Source organism: Sorex araneus, chromosome 2, assembly GCF_027595985.1.
Source record: "Sorex araneus isolate mSorAra2 chromosome 2, mSorAra2.pri, whole genome shotgun sequence".
In the NCBI taxonomy this organism is placed as follows: Eukaryota; Metazoa; Chordata; class Mammalia; order Eulipotyphla; family Soricidae; genus Sorex; species Sorex araneus.
The window spans coordinates 48265345-48281503 of record NC_073303.1 but is presented as its reverse complement, the minus strand read 5'-3'; the positions used below and the strand labels follow the sequence as shown (position 1 = coordinate 48281503).

The following is a 16159-nucleotide window of genomic DNA, read 5'->3' as shown; positions in this document are numbered from 1 at the left end:
TCTAAAATGTACATATAGATATCTGCGGCATCCGAGATAGGGTGGATGAGTCCACCACTCACCCAAATAGAGCCCTGGCAGACCAAACCTCCACAGTCCAGTTGACACTATGTTAATGAATGGACTCTACAGGATTGGCATGAGTCTCATCAAGGAGTGAATCTGTTGAAAAACTCAGGTATGTGTTTTTTGTGACAAAAATCTCCAGGTTCTCACAGAGTCAGGGATGGGCTACCTCCCCACATCTCCCCGTTCTTCCGGGAGCCTAGCAGTCATGCCCATGAACTTTCTCTGGTACCATCTAAGCTCATTAGCTGTCCATGATCCTAAGACTCAAAATAAATCTCGAAAGAGATCAACAAGCTGTAGAGATACTTTCGGGCCCCAAAGTCACCATCCAGCTAAAAATTTAATTCCAGCTGTATCACCACATTCAACATTTTAGAATTCCTGAAGCTCTAACTCTACAACATGGTATACCAAGAGTAGTACACCACATTGGATGGGGTGTAAAATAGAAGGCTACCAATCTTGATTAAGAAAATATTAACACAAATATTAACACACAAGGTTTAACTTGCAACAACATGTTAGTAATTTCTTATACAAGGGCATAATGACTCCAGGATGAGATAAAACAATCTTCACACGCTTTCTTCTATGGAAATTTTTTTGGTCATTTTAGCAAATTATTCATAACAAGTATTATAAAATAAATTATTTAGGGTCTTCTTTTGGGGCAGGTTTGGGGGGTAGTTGGGAAAATTTGAAGTAACGGTGGTGGGAAGGTATAAAGGTGATAGGATTGGTGTTGGAATATTGAATATAATAAATCATAGTGAACATTTTTATAAAGAAAATAAAAACAAAAATAAAACAAAACAAAAATAAAAATAAAATGTACATATACATATACTTTTTACTATATAATTAGTTTCTTTTAATTGATTCACCGTGAGGTACAGTAACAAAACTTTCATGTTTGAGCTTGGATCGTACAGTCATCAAACACCCATCCCTTCACCAGTGCACGTTTTCCACCATCAAAATCCCCAGTATCCCCCCTCCCATTCCACACCTCCCCTTGCTTGTGTTTTTGCACAATACTCTCTTTCTATACTTTAGTTACCTTGGAATTTTGGAGACCAGTTCCATTATCACTCATACCTGCCAAAAAGGCACTTTGAGACAATGTGTTTTGTATTGCTTGTTATGGATATAATATAATGTGCAGCCGCACCCTCAAGGAATTCTAAAATTTTAATAATTGGGGTCTGAAGAGGTTGCTGCAGCAAATTGCTTGGGTCTGAGAATCATTTGTGTGTCTCTGGATCATGGCCATGTGGGAGCTTAAGTAGACAGTGGCTGGATGTGGCATCATCTCAGAGTCCCATTGGGGTGGGGGGAAGGAGAAGGGCCCACTCCTCCCCAGTCCCGTGAGGCCTGGTGTTTGCTGCCACTGCCACTCGTACTTGGAGCCTGTTGCTAATTTCTAGAAAATGGCAGCCACCAGGGCTCCTAGAGAACAGGTGGAGAGATGGCACCTGCCCCCGTCTGGAGTAGCCCAGTGGAAACAGCCTATTGCAAAGTCCAGGGCCATCTCTGCAGCGAGTTGCTTGGGCCTGAGATTCATTCGGTGTCTCTAGATCATGGCCGTGTGGGAGCTTAAGTCTATAATTAGTTTTGTAATGAAAATGTTGTTTTAAAAATACTTTCCTGGTATCCTAACACCATGTACAAAAGTCAGATCAAAATGGATTAAAGACCTCAACATCAGACCAGAATCCATAAGGTACATTAAAGACAAGAAAAACTCTCCATGACATTGAAGCTAAAGGTATTTTCAAAGATGACACTCCACTGACCAAGCAAGTGGAAACATAGATAAACAAATGGGACTATCTTAAACTAAGAAGCTTCTGCACCTCAAAGGATACCGTGACAAGAATACAAAGACAATCTACAGAATGGGAAAGGATATTCACCCAATACCAATCTGATAAGGGTCTGATATGAGGGATATACAAGGCACTGGTTGAACTCTACAAGAAGAAAACATCCAACCCCGTCAGAAAATGGGGCGATGAAATGAACAGAAACTTTCTCAAAGAAGAAATCTGAATGGCCAAAAGGCACATAAAAAATGCTCTTCATCACTAATCATCAGGAATATACAGATAAAAAAACAATGAGATATCATCTCACACTACAGAGACAGGCACACATCCAAAAGAACAAAAACAACCGGTGTTGGCACGGCTGTGGGGAGAAAGGGACTCTCCTTCACTGCTGGTGGGAATGCCGACTGGTTCAGCCATTTTGGAAAATAGTATGGACGATTCTCAAGAAATTGGAAATTGAGCTCCCATTTGACCTAGCAATACCACTTCTGGGAGTATATCCTGGATATGCAAAAAGTATAGTAGAAATGGCATCTGCTCTTGTATGTTCATTGCAGCACTGTTTACAATAGCCAGAAATTGGAAAAAACCTGAGTGCCTGAGAACAGATGACTGGTTAAAGAAACTTTGGTACATCTACACAATAGAATACTATGCCCTCCTGGTGGAGGGATGGGTGTTTGATCATTGTGAGACTGTAACCCAAACATGAAAGCTTGTAACTATCTCATGGTTGTTCAATAGAATTTTAAAAAATAAAAAGAAATCTATGCAGCTCTTAGAAAAGACTAAGTCATGAAATTTGTGTATAAGTAGATCAACAATGGAAAGTATCATGTTAAGTGAAATGAGTCAGAAAGAGAGGGACAGGCATAGAAAGATTGCACTCATCTGTGGAACGTAAAGTAACAAAATGGGAGACTTCACCCAAGAATAGTAAAGATGAGTACCAGGAGGATTGGTCTATGGCTTGGAAGCCGGCCTCACATGCTGGGGGAAAAGGCAGCTCAGATAAAGAAGGGACCACCAAGTAAAGGGTGCTTGGAGGGCTCACTCAGAATGGGAGATGTGAGCTGAGAGTAGCTTTCCACCGAACATGATGACCACTCAATATCTATATTGCAAACCACAACACCCGAAAGGAGAGAGAGAGAGAGAGCAAAAAGGCAATGGCCTGCCACAGAGGTGGGGTGGGGTGGGGGGGATGGGGTGGCGGTGGTGGGAGGGATACTGGGATCATTGGTGGTGGAGAATGGGCGCTGGTGAAGGGATGGGAACTCGATCATTGTAAGACTGAAACATAAGCATGGAAGTTGGTAAGTCTGTAACTGTATCTTATGGTGATTCATTTAAAAATAAAAATAATTAATTTAAACCAACCAAACAAAAAACGAACAGAAACAAATAAAAATACTTTCCTGGTATCAAAGGGTGTATGCCAAGATTACCCTGGACACTAGATTATGGAAATTAGAATAACAGTGAATGAAAGAAATTGAGGGGAGAATAATAAGAGGAAGGAGGTAACTGGGGCAGGGATCTCAGGAACATTGTTGGGGTATATCTGCATATCTAAACCACAGAGCCAACAGTACTGCAAGCATGAGATCCCCACTGCAACAATCAAACATAAAAACGTGCCTGTCAAAGAGGCAGATGAGGGAGGTGGAGGGAACCTGGGGATACTTGTGTGGGAAGTTGACACTGATGATGGGATTGAAGTCAGAAGACTGTATGACCGAAACTTTATTGTGGATAATTTTGTTGTTTTGTTTGGGATGGCTCTTTCCCCTTGAAGTTTTAGACTACACCTGGCTATGCTCAGGGCTTATTTCTGGCTCTGTGCTCAGGGACCACTTTTAGCAACACCTGGGGGACCAAGGATTGAACCCGGAATGGCCACATGCAAGGCACATGTCTTATCAGCTGTACTATCTCTCTGGCTTCTCCTACGAATAACTTTATAAATCATGGTGTGCCTTAATAAAAAATAAAGAAAAGAATGATGCATCCTCCATTACCAAGCCACTGCCACGCTCCAGGACACTTTCCGGACACTCAGGCCGAACCTCACACATGAGTGAAGCCCCACAGAACCAGGTAAAGCAGAACTTTGCGACCTTGGACTCCAGGCTCAGTGAGACCCGGAAACAACATCCTCTGGCTGCCTCCTCCAATCTTTGGCGCCCCAGGGATAAAACCCTGATGATCTACCCTACCGGAGCCAGATAAATACCTTGGTCATGACTATTGATTCATTAGAATGCCTAACAACCCAAATAGGATGATTATGCTTAAATAAATGTGGATCACTGCTGGCAGTTTCTATCTTCATCATATACGCACCAACATCCAACTATGATGCAGAAGAAATTGAGAAGTTCTACATGGAGCTGGAGAAGTTCTATAAAGAAGACCACACCTTCTACAAGATCATTGTTGGTGATTTTAATGCCAAGATAGGACTGAGAAGGTCGCCTGAAGAACTCCAATTTGGGACCCATGGCCTAGAATAGAACAAACAGGTGAGAGACTGTCTGAGTTCATCATGTCGACCAAGACCAACCATGGAAACTCACGGTTCCAGAAGGCCGAATCGAAATGTTGGACATGGGAATCTCCGGGTGGACAGTTCCACAATGAAATACACATGCATGCACACATGGGTTAGGTTCATGCTAGGCAAGTGTCCTACCTACTGTACTATCTCTTTGGCTTCTGAGCTTTTATTTTCTTAGTACAGTTTTTGTTATGTCTCATGTGTTCTTTTATTTTTTTATTTTATTATTTATTATTATTTTTTAAATTATTTATTAGTGAGTCACAGTGAGGGTACAGTTACAGATTTATACATTTTTGTGCTCATGTTTCCCTCATACAAAGTTCGAGAACCCATCCCTTCACCAGTGCCCATTCTCCACCACCAGTAAACCCAGCATACGTCCTACCCTCCCCAATCCCATCTCCCCCCACCCCCCCCCCTCCACTGTGGCAGGGTATTCCCTTTTGTTCTCTCTCTCTGATTAGGTGTTGTGGTTTGCAATAAAGGTGTTGAGTGGCCATTGTGTTCAGTCTCTAGTCTACATTCAGCACGCTTCACCCTTCCCCCACATGGCCTCCAACCACATTTTACTTGATGTTCCCTTCTCTATCTGAGCTGCCTTTTTCCCAGAATGTGAGGACAGCTTCCAAGCCATGGAGTCAACCTCCTGGTACTTATTTCTACTATTCTTGGGTGTTAGTCTCCTACTCTGTTATTATATATTCCACAGATGAGTGCAATCTTTCTATGTCTGTCTCTCTCTTTCTGACTCATTTCAATTAGCATGATACTTTCCATGCCGATCCACTTATATCAAAGTTCATGACCTCATTTTTTCTAACAGCTGCATAGTATTCCATTGTATAGATGTACCAAAGTTTCTTCAACCAGTCATCTGTTCTAGGGCACTCTGGTTTTTTCCAGATTCTGGCTATCGTAAATAATGCTGCAATGAACATATGAGTGCAGATGTCATTTCGACTATACTTTTTTGCTTCTCTGGGATATATTCCCAGCAGTGGTATTGCTGGGTCAAATGGGAGCTCAATTTCTAATATTTTGAGAAGTGTCCATATTGTTTTCCAAAAGGACTGAACCAGTCGGCATTCCCACCAGCAGTGTAGAAGGGTCCCTTTCTCCCCACATCCTCTCCAACAGTGGTTGCTTTTGTTCTTTTGAATGTGTGCTAGTCTCTGTGGTGTGAGGTGGTCTCTCATGGTTGTTTTGATCTGCATCTCCCTGATGATTAGTGATGTAGAGCACTTTTTCATGTGCCTTTTGGCCATTTGTATCTCTTCCTTGGGAAAGATTCTGTTCATTTCTTCACCCCATTTTCTGATGGGGTTGGATGTTTTCTTCTTGTAGAGTTCAACCAGTGTTTTATACACCATTGATATCAACCCCTTATCTGATGGGTATTGTGTAAATATCCTTTCCCATTCTGTAGATAGTCTTTGTATTCTGGTCACTGTATCTTTTGAGGTGCAGAAGCTTTTTAGTTTAATGTAGTCCCATTTGTTGATTTCTGTTTTTACTAGATTGCTTAGTTCCGTGTCATCTTTGAAGATACCTTTATCTTCAATATCGTGGAGGGTTTTGCCTACCTTGTCTTCAATATACCTTATGGTTTGTGGTCTGATGTTGAGGTCTTTAATCCATTTTGATCTGACTTTTGTGCATGGTGTCAGGTCAAGGTCTAAGCGCATTTTTTTGCATGTGGTTGTCCAGTTGTGCCAGCACCATTTGTTAAAGAGGCTTTCCTTGCTCCACTTCACATCTCTTGCTCTCTTATCAAAGATTAGATGATCATACATTTGGGGTTGGGTGTAGGGATATTCCACCCTGTTCAATTGGTCTACGGCTCTGCCTTTGTTCCAGTACCATGCTGTTTTGATTGTTACTGCTTTGTAGTAAAGTTTGAGGTTGGGGAGGGTGATGCCTCCCATTATCTTTTTCCCAAGAATTGTTTTAGCTCTCCGTGGACGTCTGTTGTTCCATATGAATTTTAGGATTGTTTGATCCGTTTCTTTGAAGAATGTCATGGGTATCCTTATAGGGATCGCGTTAAATCTGTATAATGCTTTGGGGAGTATTGCCATTTTGACAACATTGATTCTCCCTATCCACGAGCAGGGTATATGTTTCCATTTCCTCATGTCCTCTTTTATTTCATGGAGTAGCGTTTTATAGTTTTCTTTGTAGAGGTCTTTTACTTCCTTGGTTCAGCTGATTCCGAGGTACTTGATTTTCTGGGGCACGATTGTGAGTGGGATTGCTTTTTTCATGTCCCTTTCCTCTGCCTCATTGTTTGCGAATAGGAAAGCCATGGATTTTGGGGTATTGATTTTGTAGCCTGCAACTTTACTATATGAGTCTATTGTTTCTAAGAGTTTCTTTGTAGAGGCTTTAGGCTCCTCTAGGTATAGTATCAGATCGTCTGCAAATAGTGAGAGTTTGATTTCTTCCTTTCCTATCTAGATGCCCTTAATCTCTTTTTCTTGTCTAATGGCTATCCCAAGTACTTCCAGTACTATATTGAAGAGAAGTGGTGAGAGTGGGCATCCTTGACTTGTGCCTGATCTTAGAGGAAAGGCACTTAGTTTTTCCCCATTGAGGATAATGCTTGCCGTAGGCTTGTGGTAGATGGCTTCGACTATCTTGAGGAAAGGTCCTCCAAAACCCATTTTCGTGAGGGTTTTCATCATAAACGGATGCTGTATCTTGTCAAATGCTTTCTCTACATCTATTGATATGATCATATGGTTTTTATCTTTATTTTTGTTGATATGATGGATTATGTTGATTGATTTCCGAATGTTAAACCATCCTTGTATCCCCGGGATGAATCCCACTTGGTCGTGGTATATGATCTTTTTGATGAGTTGTTGGATTCTATTCACTAGTATTTTGTTGAGGATCTTCACATCTGTGTTCATCAGGGATATTGGTCTATAATTTTCTTTGTTAGTGGTGTCTTTGTTTGCTTTTGGTATTAGGGAGATGTGAGCTTCATAGAAACTGTTTGGGAGAGTTCCTGTTTTTTCAATTTCCTGGAAAAGCTTGAGGAGAACTGGCAACAGGTCTTCTTTAAATGTTTGGAAGAATTTGCCAGTTAATCCATCTGGACCTGGGCTTTTGTTTTTGGGGAGATTTTTTTATTAGTTTCAATTTCCTTAATATTAATGAATCTATTCAGGTATTCCAAAACTTCTTTGTTCAGTCTTGGGAGATTGTAGGAATCAAGGAACTCATCCATTTCTTTTAGGTTTTCTTGTTTTGTGGCATACGAAGTAGTCTCTTTCGAAGTAGTCTCTGACAATCTTTTGAATTTCGTTGGTTTTTGTTGTGATGTCCCCCTTTTCATTCCTGATTCGGTTTGTTAGGGTTCTCTCTCTCTCTTTCTTTGTGAGTCTTGCTAGTGGTTTGTCAATCTTGTTTATTTTATCAAAGAACTAGCTCTTGGTTTCATTGACCTTTTGGATTGTTTTCTGGGTTTCCATGTCGTTAATTTCTGCTCTAGTTTTTATTATTTCTTTTCTTCAGTCTGGTTTGGCTTCCTTTTTCTGGTTCTTTTCTAAGGCCTTGAGCTGTGAAGTCAAGCTATCTATATAGCCCCTTTCTTCCTTCCTACGGAATGCTTGCAGAGCTATAAATTTTCCCCTTAACACAGCTTTAGCTGCGTCCCATAGGTTTTGGTAGCTTGTGTCTTCATTCTCATTTGTTTGGAGGTATCTCTTGATTTCTTCCTTGATTTCCTCCCTGACCCACTATTGTTCAACATTGAGCTGTTTAGTTTCCAGGTGTTTGTTTTGATTCTCTACATCTGTGTGTGATTAGCTTCTATCTTCAGTACATCGTGGTCTGAGAAGATAGTTGATACAATTTCTATTTTTCTGATTTTATTGAGGTATGTTTTGTGACCCAGTACATGGTCTATTTTGGAGATTGTTCCATGTGCACTGGAAAAGAATGTGTATTCTTTCTTTTGGGGGTGTAAAGCCCTGTATAGGTCTATTAGGCCTCTCTCTTCTATTTCTTCCTTCAGAGTCCATGTTTCCTTGCTGAGTTTTGTTCTTGTCGATCTATCCAGAGGTGATAGGGCAGTGTTGACGTCTCCGACTACTGTTGTGCTGTTAGCGATGTCCTCCTTAAAGTCTGTTAGGAGTTGTTTTCAGTATTTAGCCGATCTCTCATTAGGTGCATATACGTTTAAGAGTGTAATTTCTTCCTGTTGCACATATCCCTTGATAAACAGGAAGTGACCTTCGTTGTCCCTCCTAATCTTTTTCAACCTGAAATCTATGTCGTCGGATACTAGTATTGCCACCCCAGCTTTGTTGAGGGAGTTGTTTGCTTGCAGGATTGTTTTCCATCCTTTGATTTTGAGTCTTTGTTTGCCCTGACTGTTCATGTGTGTTTCTTGCAGGCAGCAGAATGTTGGGTTTAGTTTCTGAATCCATTTTGCCAATCTATGTCTCTTAATTGGTGCATTTAGGCCATTGACATTGAGAGATTATTGTCATGGGGTTTTGTGTCATCTTTCTGTGGGGTTTGTTGTTCTTGTGGGGTTCTTCCTTGACTTATAATAGCCCCTTTAGTCTTTCTTTTAAGTTTGGTTTTGAGTCTATGAAGTTCCTGAGCTGTTGTTTATCCGAGAAATAGTGTATGGTTCCTTCGAGTTTGAGTGAGAGTTTAGCTGGATAAAGTATTATTGGTGAGGCATTCATTTCGTTGAGTTTTTTCACTATGTCTCACCATTGTCTTCGGGCTCGGAGGGTTTCCTCTGATAGGTCTGCTGTAAATCTGAGGGGTGCTCTTTTGTATGTGATTTTCTTCTTTGACCTTGCTGCTTGCAGAATTGTGTCTCTATCCACTGCATCCGTCATTCTGACTATAATATGCCTTGGAGTCTTTTTATTCGGGTCTCTTTTTGCTGGTACTCTTCAGACTCCTTGGATCTGGATGCCTGCCTCCTCCAGCTCTGGGGAGTTCTTGGCAATGATGTCTTTGACTGTGATTTTTTCATTGGGATTACTTCCCTGTGCTTCTGATACTCCAATGATTCTTATGTTGTTCCTCTTGAAGTCATCCCCAAGGACTCTGATTCTCTCTATAGCCATTTTGAGGTTTTTTGCCATTATTTGTTGTTGTCTGTAAGCTTTCTGCAGCTAATCTTCAAGGTCACTGATTGTGTCTTCGGCTGTAGTCATTCTACTGTTGAGGTCACCTACTGAGATTTTTAATTCATCTACCAACTCCTTTATTTGTGTGACTTCTGTTCGTAGCTTTGTGACATCTGTTTGTAACTTTGAGATTTATGATATCATTTCTTCTTTCATTTTCTTGGTTGACCGTTCCAAAGCTTTGTTCATCTCCTCCCTTAATTTATTGGTTGTCTGTTCCATGGTTTCTTTGAGTACATCGACTCTCTTCAAGATTTCTTCTCTGAATTCTTTTTCTGAGATGTCCAGTATGTGACTGGACCCTTTGGAGATTTCTGGAATCTTTTCTTCATCTTCTCTTCGTGGAGGGGATTTTCGCTGTTTCTTCATATTGTTGTGGAAGTCTAGAGTTGTAGCCTTCTAGTTGTCTATCCCTATTCCCTCTTTCTGCGGGGGTGGGGGGTATTCTGTTGGTGCTAAGTTGATGTTGGAGGCTTTGTTCCAGTTCCAGAATACTTCCTTATTCTCAGATTATCTTCTTGGTTTATGTGGGGCCTTTAGTGATGATTTAAGGCTATGCTGTCTTTACGAGAAGTTTGTGGAGATTCTATTCTCCACTGATAGCTTTTGTGAAGTTCAACTCAGCTAAAGGACTATTTTTGCAAAAAATGATTTAGATGGCCAGGGTGATTTTCAAAGAAACAGGTTATAGAGTATGTAATGTAAGAAAAATTAAAACTGCGGCCGCCGTGTAGGCGGCCACTGCTCTGGCAAGTGGCCACGCCCCCTTTGAGGCCACACCCCCTGCGCTACAGGCCACGCCCCCAGTAATCTCTTAGGGGACAGGGCAGGGTAGGTAGATGGGAGAGTGCCCCTCGGGTCGGTAGGCGGATTCCCGATCCTCTTTGTCAGTACCTGATTGGGAGTTTGGTGTTACAGAGGAGCAGAGAGGCACATCCACGCAGTGCAGGGAGTTCGGGAGGGTTCCAGGGGAGGCCCCCCACAGCCCGGGAACTGATGGGAGAGTGCCCCTCGGGTCGGTAGGCGGAGTCCTGATCATGTCTTATGTGTTCTGATGGCACATGTATTCATTCTTATTTGTTTACAGAATCTCTTTAAATTTTTCTCTGATTTTTTCAATGATCCAATAGTTATTAGCATAATATTTATTCTCCAAATTTTCTTGCTTGCTGTCTCTTTAATGTTAATGCCAACCTTTATAGTATTGTAACTTAAAAGATACTCAATATTATTTCAATATTCATGGTTTTATCCTAGCATATGGTCTATCCCTTGGTAATGTTGCATGTGTGCTAGAGAAATATGTATAATCAACTTTTTTTGGGGGGGTTGGGTGTGGAGAACCTATAAATGTCTATTGAGGCTCTCTCTTTCAACCTAATTTAGAAAATGGCAAGAGACATGAATAAAGACTTCTCCATAGAAAACATACAGATGGTCCACAGACATATGAAAATGCTCAACTTAATATTAGGGAAGTACAAATCAAATCCACAATGAGATACACCTGTGAGAATGGCCAGTCTCCAAAAGATTGGAAACAGCAGGTGTTTGCAAGGATGTGGAGAGAAAGGAAATCTGGTACACTGTTGGTGGTCATGTAAATTGGGAGAGCTGCTATAGAATATAATACAAAGTTTTCTTAAAAATAATAAAAGCCCACGGAGCTGGGGAGAGAGTACAATGGGTAGGGTTCTTGTTTTGCATGTGGCCAACTTGGATTGGATCACCAGCCTCCCATATGGTCCCTCAAGCACCACCAGGATTGATTCCTGAGTGGAGTCAGGAGTACCCCTGAGCATTGCCAGGTATGGCTTAAAAACAAACAAAACCAAAAAAATTAAATTAATTAAAAAATTTTATATGATACAGCAACATCATTAATCCGAAGGACAGGGAAACATAAATTAAAAGGATATTTTCATCTGTATGCTCACAGCCGCTTTACTTCAGTGACCAAAGCATATAGTCAACTTAGATGCCTACTCATAGATAAATGGGCATAGTGGCTATGGCGTATATATTCAATAAAACACTATGATATTTGAAAGAAGAGAAAGGTGCAGTTGCCTCCTGTTTGACAAAATAAATGGATCTTGAGGTGATTATGCTACGTGGAATAAATGAGAAAGTGATGAGCATTTATTAGATGCTTTCATTCATATGTGGGCTATGAATTCTTAAAGCAAACAAACTCGCACAAAACAGCGAGGAACTCTTAGATGCAGGAAAATTAGAGTGGTCTCCACAGGGGGCTGGTAGGGAGAGGGAAGATGGAAGGTAAGAGGATGGAGGAGAGGGGATGGCACTGGAGCTTGGTGGTAGTAACTGCACACATGTAAAGGTAGGAAGATCAATCCCTGAAGCGCCATAAGTTTGTTAGACCGTGATAAGTCAATTAAATAATCTTTATACTTTTCTTTTACTTAAAAGTTACTACATGGTTTAGGAGTCATACTCTGACAGTGCTTAAGGACTACTCCAAGCCTAGTACTCAGGGGTTCTCTATTGTTGGTGCTCAGGGGACCTTGAGTTCTGGTGATGAAATCCTCATACAAAGCATGAGCTCCAGCTCTTCCCAGCTCCCAGCTACATTCACAGACCCTTTATATACCTTACTATACAAGTGCATAGAGCTCTTAAATTATCTTTTTGCATTGTCCCTTAATCTGTTGAAATTGAACGTAAAAAACTTGTTGGTTTTTATTTTTAGGTCTGAGAAAACCACAGACTAAACAATATACACCTTTGAAAAATCATAGTTTCTCTTATTTCCTTACAGTCTAGTTATTTTATTATAAATTAGTGCTGACTGAGTGCGTGGCATAATTTGGCACTACAGTATTTTTCAATCAAAATCCAATGATAGCACTGATGATTGCCAAACCAATTCCTTAGGTGCAAACTCTCTCTATAAGACTGAGTCTTCATAAGTCAGGAGTTATTATTTCATGTAAACTCTAGTTTATTTCACAGCAATAGCCATTTCACTCCATGGTAGAAGAGACTTGCAGATCGGTGAAAGAGTAGGAGCTACTTCTCAACTGAGTTTGTCTTTAGAAGAGTATGTGACGAAAGGAAATTCTTGGGACCTGGAGTAAAGAAGACTGTTTAAATGAGGGAGGGGACAGCAAAGAACATTCTTAAGGCCACTCTTTGGTTACTTTCTCTCTGGGATACCTAAAAGATTTTTTCACTCCACTGTACATCGGTCTCTTAAAGATCTATTAGGTGCCTGAGGATGGCTCAGTGGTAGAGTGACTCCTTCCATGTAAGAGCCATAATCCAGACCCTCATAGTGCCCCTAGGCTGAGTGCCACCCTGCCACAGTGATTGCTGTTTGTGACCCTCAGTGCCACAAGTGTCAGCAAACACCTAACTCTGCAGGCAGCAAAAGAACCCGCAGTTACACCACAAACAATAATGAAGCAATGACCTTGGGCAGAACAACAAACAATGATAAACAACAGGAAATAAAGGGGTACGTAAAATGTCTATATTAAAGGGTCAAGACTAAAATTCCGAGCCGTCCCTCCCGCACTCCCCCCAACCCCGACTGCTGCCCCAGTGGCGGGCATTCCACCTCCAAGCGCCGCAGCCGCAGCCCTTGTCTCTTCCAGCACAGGTGTGTGCTATTGTGGGGAAAGAGGCGTGGCCTAATCGTCAGGGGGCGTGGCCTCTGTTCCGGCCGCAGATATTTTCCTACAATCCATCAATATATTGTTTCATCTCAGCCTTCATTACCTATGTCATGTCCAAGAGTAACATCCTAGCTATCCGTAAAAAGTAGGATAATAAAACACAAGACTTCACATAAGGATTAGAGGAACATCTGAGTGGGAGGCCATGTTCTAGAAGTGGAGCATAAAAAGGCAAGCACCATTGACCGAGCTCATCCAGAATTCTTTTTCACAACAAGAGGAAACAGGGATACTGATCTTGAAGGTCCCTCTTCCATACCACCACAACAACATGAAGAAACAGCGCAAATTCCCACCGCAAGCAGAGGACGATGAAAGGAGTCCAGAAACCTCAATAGGCGTTTCCTGCAAACTTGAGCTCTTTGATAAAGAAGTCAGAGCTGAAATCCACAAGATTTTCAATGAACTCAATGGAAAGATTGACAACTTAAAAGAGGACCTGACGGAAACAGTACAACAGACAGCCGAGAAAATACAGGAAGAAATGAGAGCAGAAATAAAAAACCTACAAAAAGAAATGAAGGATTCGGTAGATGAAATCAAAAACTCTGTGGCTGCCCTCAACAATAGAATGACTGCAGTGGAAGACAGAATCAGTGAGCTTGAAGATCAGCTGCAAGAAGCTACAGGCAACAAAAAACAATCGGAAGAGACCTCAAAATAGCTCTAGGGTGAATCAGAGTCCTAGGGGATGATTTCAAGAGGAACAACATTAGAATCATCAGAATACCAGAAGGACAGGGAACCAACCCCAATGAAAAAGCCACAGTCAAACAAATCATTGCTGAAAAGTTCCCAGAGCTGGAGAATGTGGGCATCCAGGTACAAGGTGCCCGAAGAGTGCCTGCTAACAGAGAACTTAACAGAAAAACCCCAAGACATATCATAGTTACAACGATGGACGTCATGGATAGAGACACTATACTGCAAGCAGCAAGGTCAAAGAAGGAAATTGCACACAAAGGAGCATGCCTTAGACTCACAGCAGACCTATCAGAGGAAACCCTCCAAGCCTGAAGGCAACAGTGGGATATAGTGAAAAAACTCAATGAAATGAACGCTTCACCAAGAATACTTTATCCTGCTAAACTCTCATTCAAACTCGAAGGAATCATACACTATGTTATGGATAAACAATAGCTCAGGAACTTCATAGACTCAAAACCAAACCTAAGAGAAGCACTAAAGGGGCTATTGTAAGACAAGAAGAACCCCTACAAGCACAACAAACACTTACACAAAGATGGCGCAGAATCTCATAACAATAATCTCTCTTAATGTCAATAGTCTAAATTCACCAATTAAGAGACACAGAGTGGCAAAATGGATTCAGGGACTGAATCCAACATCTTGCTGCCTGCAAGAAACTCATGTGAGTCGCTGCGGTGCGGGCGGCGGGGCCTTGCTGCGGCCTGCTTCCGCCCTGGCGCGGGCCGAGGGCCTCGGGAGTGGGGTGGACAATGGCGATGGATGTGACCTTTCTGGGCACTGGTGCAGCTTACCTGTCCCCCACCCGGGGTGCCTCAGCGCTGGTCCTCCGGTGTGAGGGCGAGTGCTGGCTTTTTGACTGCGGAGAGGGGACTCAGACACAGCTTATGAAAAGCCAGCTGAAAGCAGGGAGAATCACCAAGATCTTCATCACACACCTTCACGGAGACCACTTCTTCGGCCTGCCCGGCCTCCTGCGCACCATCAGCCTGCAGAGCGGCTCTGCCGGCGCCCAGCAGCCCACTGAGATCTACGCCCGCAGGGCTCCGCGACTTCATGGGGAAGACCATGGCGCTCTCACACACCGGGCTGGTCTTCCCGCTCGGGCCCATGAGCTGGTGCCACAGCTGACCAGTGCCCCGCGGAGGAACTGAAGCAGTGGGCTCCGGAGTCGGGGGCAGACCCCCCCACAGAGGGGCAAGGGAGAACGGTCCTCTTAGATGAGGAGGAAGACGCCCACCTTCTGGTGGACGACAGCAGTTCGTGGTCAAGGCATTCCGCCTCTCTCACCGAACCCCTCCTTTGGGTTTCAGTCGTGGAGAGGAAACGCGCAGGTAAACTGAGGGAGCTTGGTGTCCCGCCCGGTCCTGCCGATGGGAAGCTGGAAAGTGGGATTTCTGTTGTCCTGGAAAGTGGAGTTACGATTTCCCCCAAGATGTCTTAAAGAAGCCGGTCGTCGGCAGGAAGATCTGCATTCAGGTGCCTGTGCCGGGGTTGCGGGTGACGGCGGGGAGAGGCCGTGCTTCGACGCAGACCTGCTGACCCACGAGGCGGCCCTGGATGACTCCCAGACGGACGAAGCCAAGGAGCATGGCCACAGCTCCCCGCGGATGGCAGCTGCGTTTGCAAAGCTCTGCCAAGCAAAGAGGCTGGTTCTGACTCACTTCAGTCAGCGGTGCAAGCCCGCCGCCTTGGCCCGGGAGGGAGAAACAGATGGGACTGCAGAACTGAAAAAGCAAACCGAGTCCGTGCTGGATCTCCAGGAAGCGACTCTCGCAGAAGATTTCGTGGTGATTGGCATTCCCATCAAGAAGCGAGACCGAACTGTCACATCTGTGACTGTTTTTGACCCCGCAGTTCAATGTGTTGTTATTGTTGTACCTGTTGTTGTTTTTGGTCTGAAATGATCTGAGTCCTCATAACCGTGATGGTGCTGCAATTGTGGAACTGACTCCGCAGTGCGAGGGAGCAGGATTTTTCTATAATAAATTATTTTAAAAAGAAAAACGCAGCATGCTTCATCAGATGCAGATCTGATGAAATGCCTCGGGTGTGCGTGTCTTTTTGGCTGCTGCCTCAGATTGAAGCCAGTACCTGGTGCCGTCTTGGCCTTTGCTTCCGTGC

The 16159-nt window shown here is 42.9% G+C and overlaps 1 pseudogene; it reads left to right on the top strand.

Moving 5' to 3' along the window:
- The first annotated feature begins 14760 nt into the window (after window positions 1–14760).
- On the top strand, window positions 14761–15942 carry LOC129401673 (zinc phosphodiesterase ELAC protein 1-like; annotated as a pseudogene).
- Window positions 15943–16159: the final 217 nt, after the last annotated feature.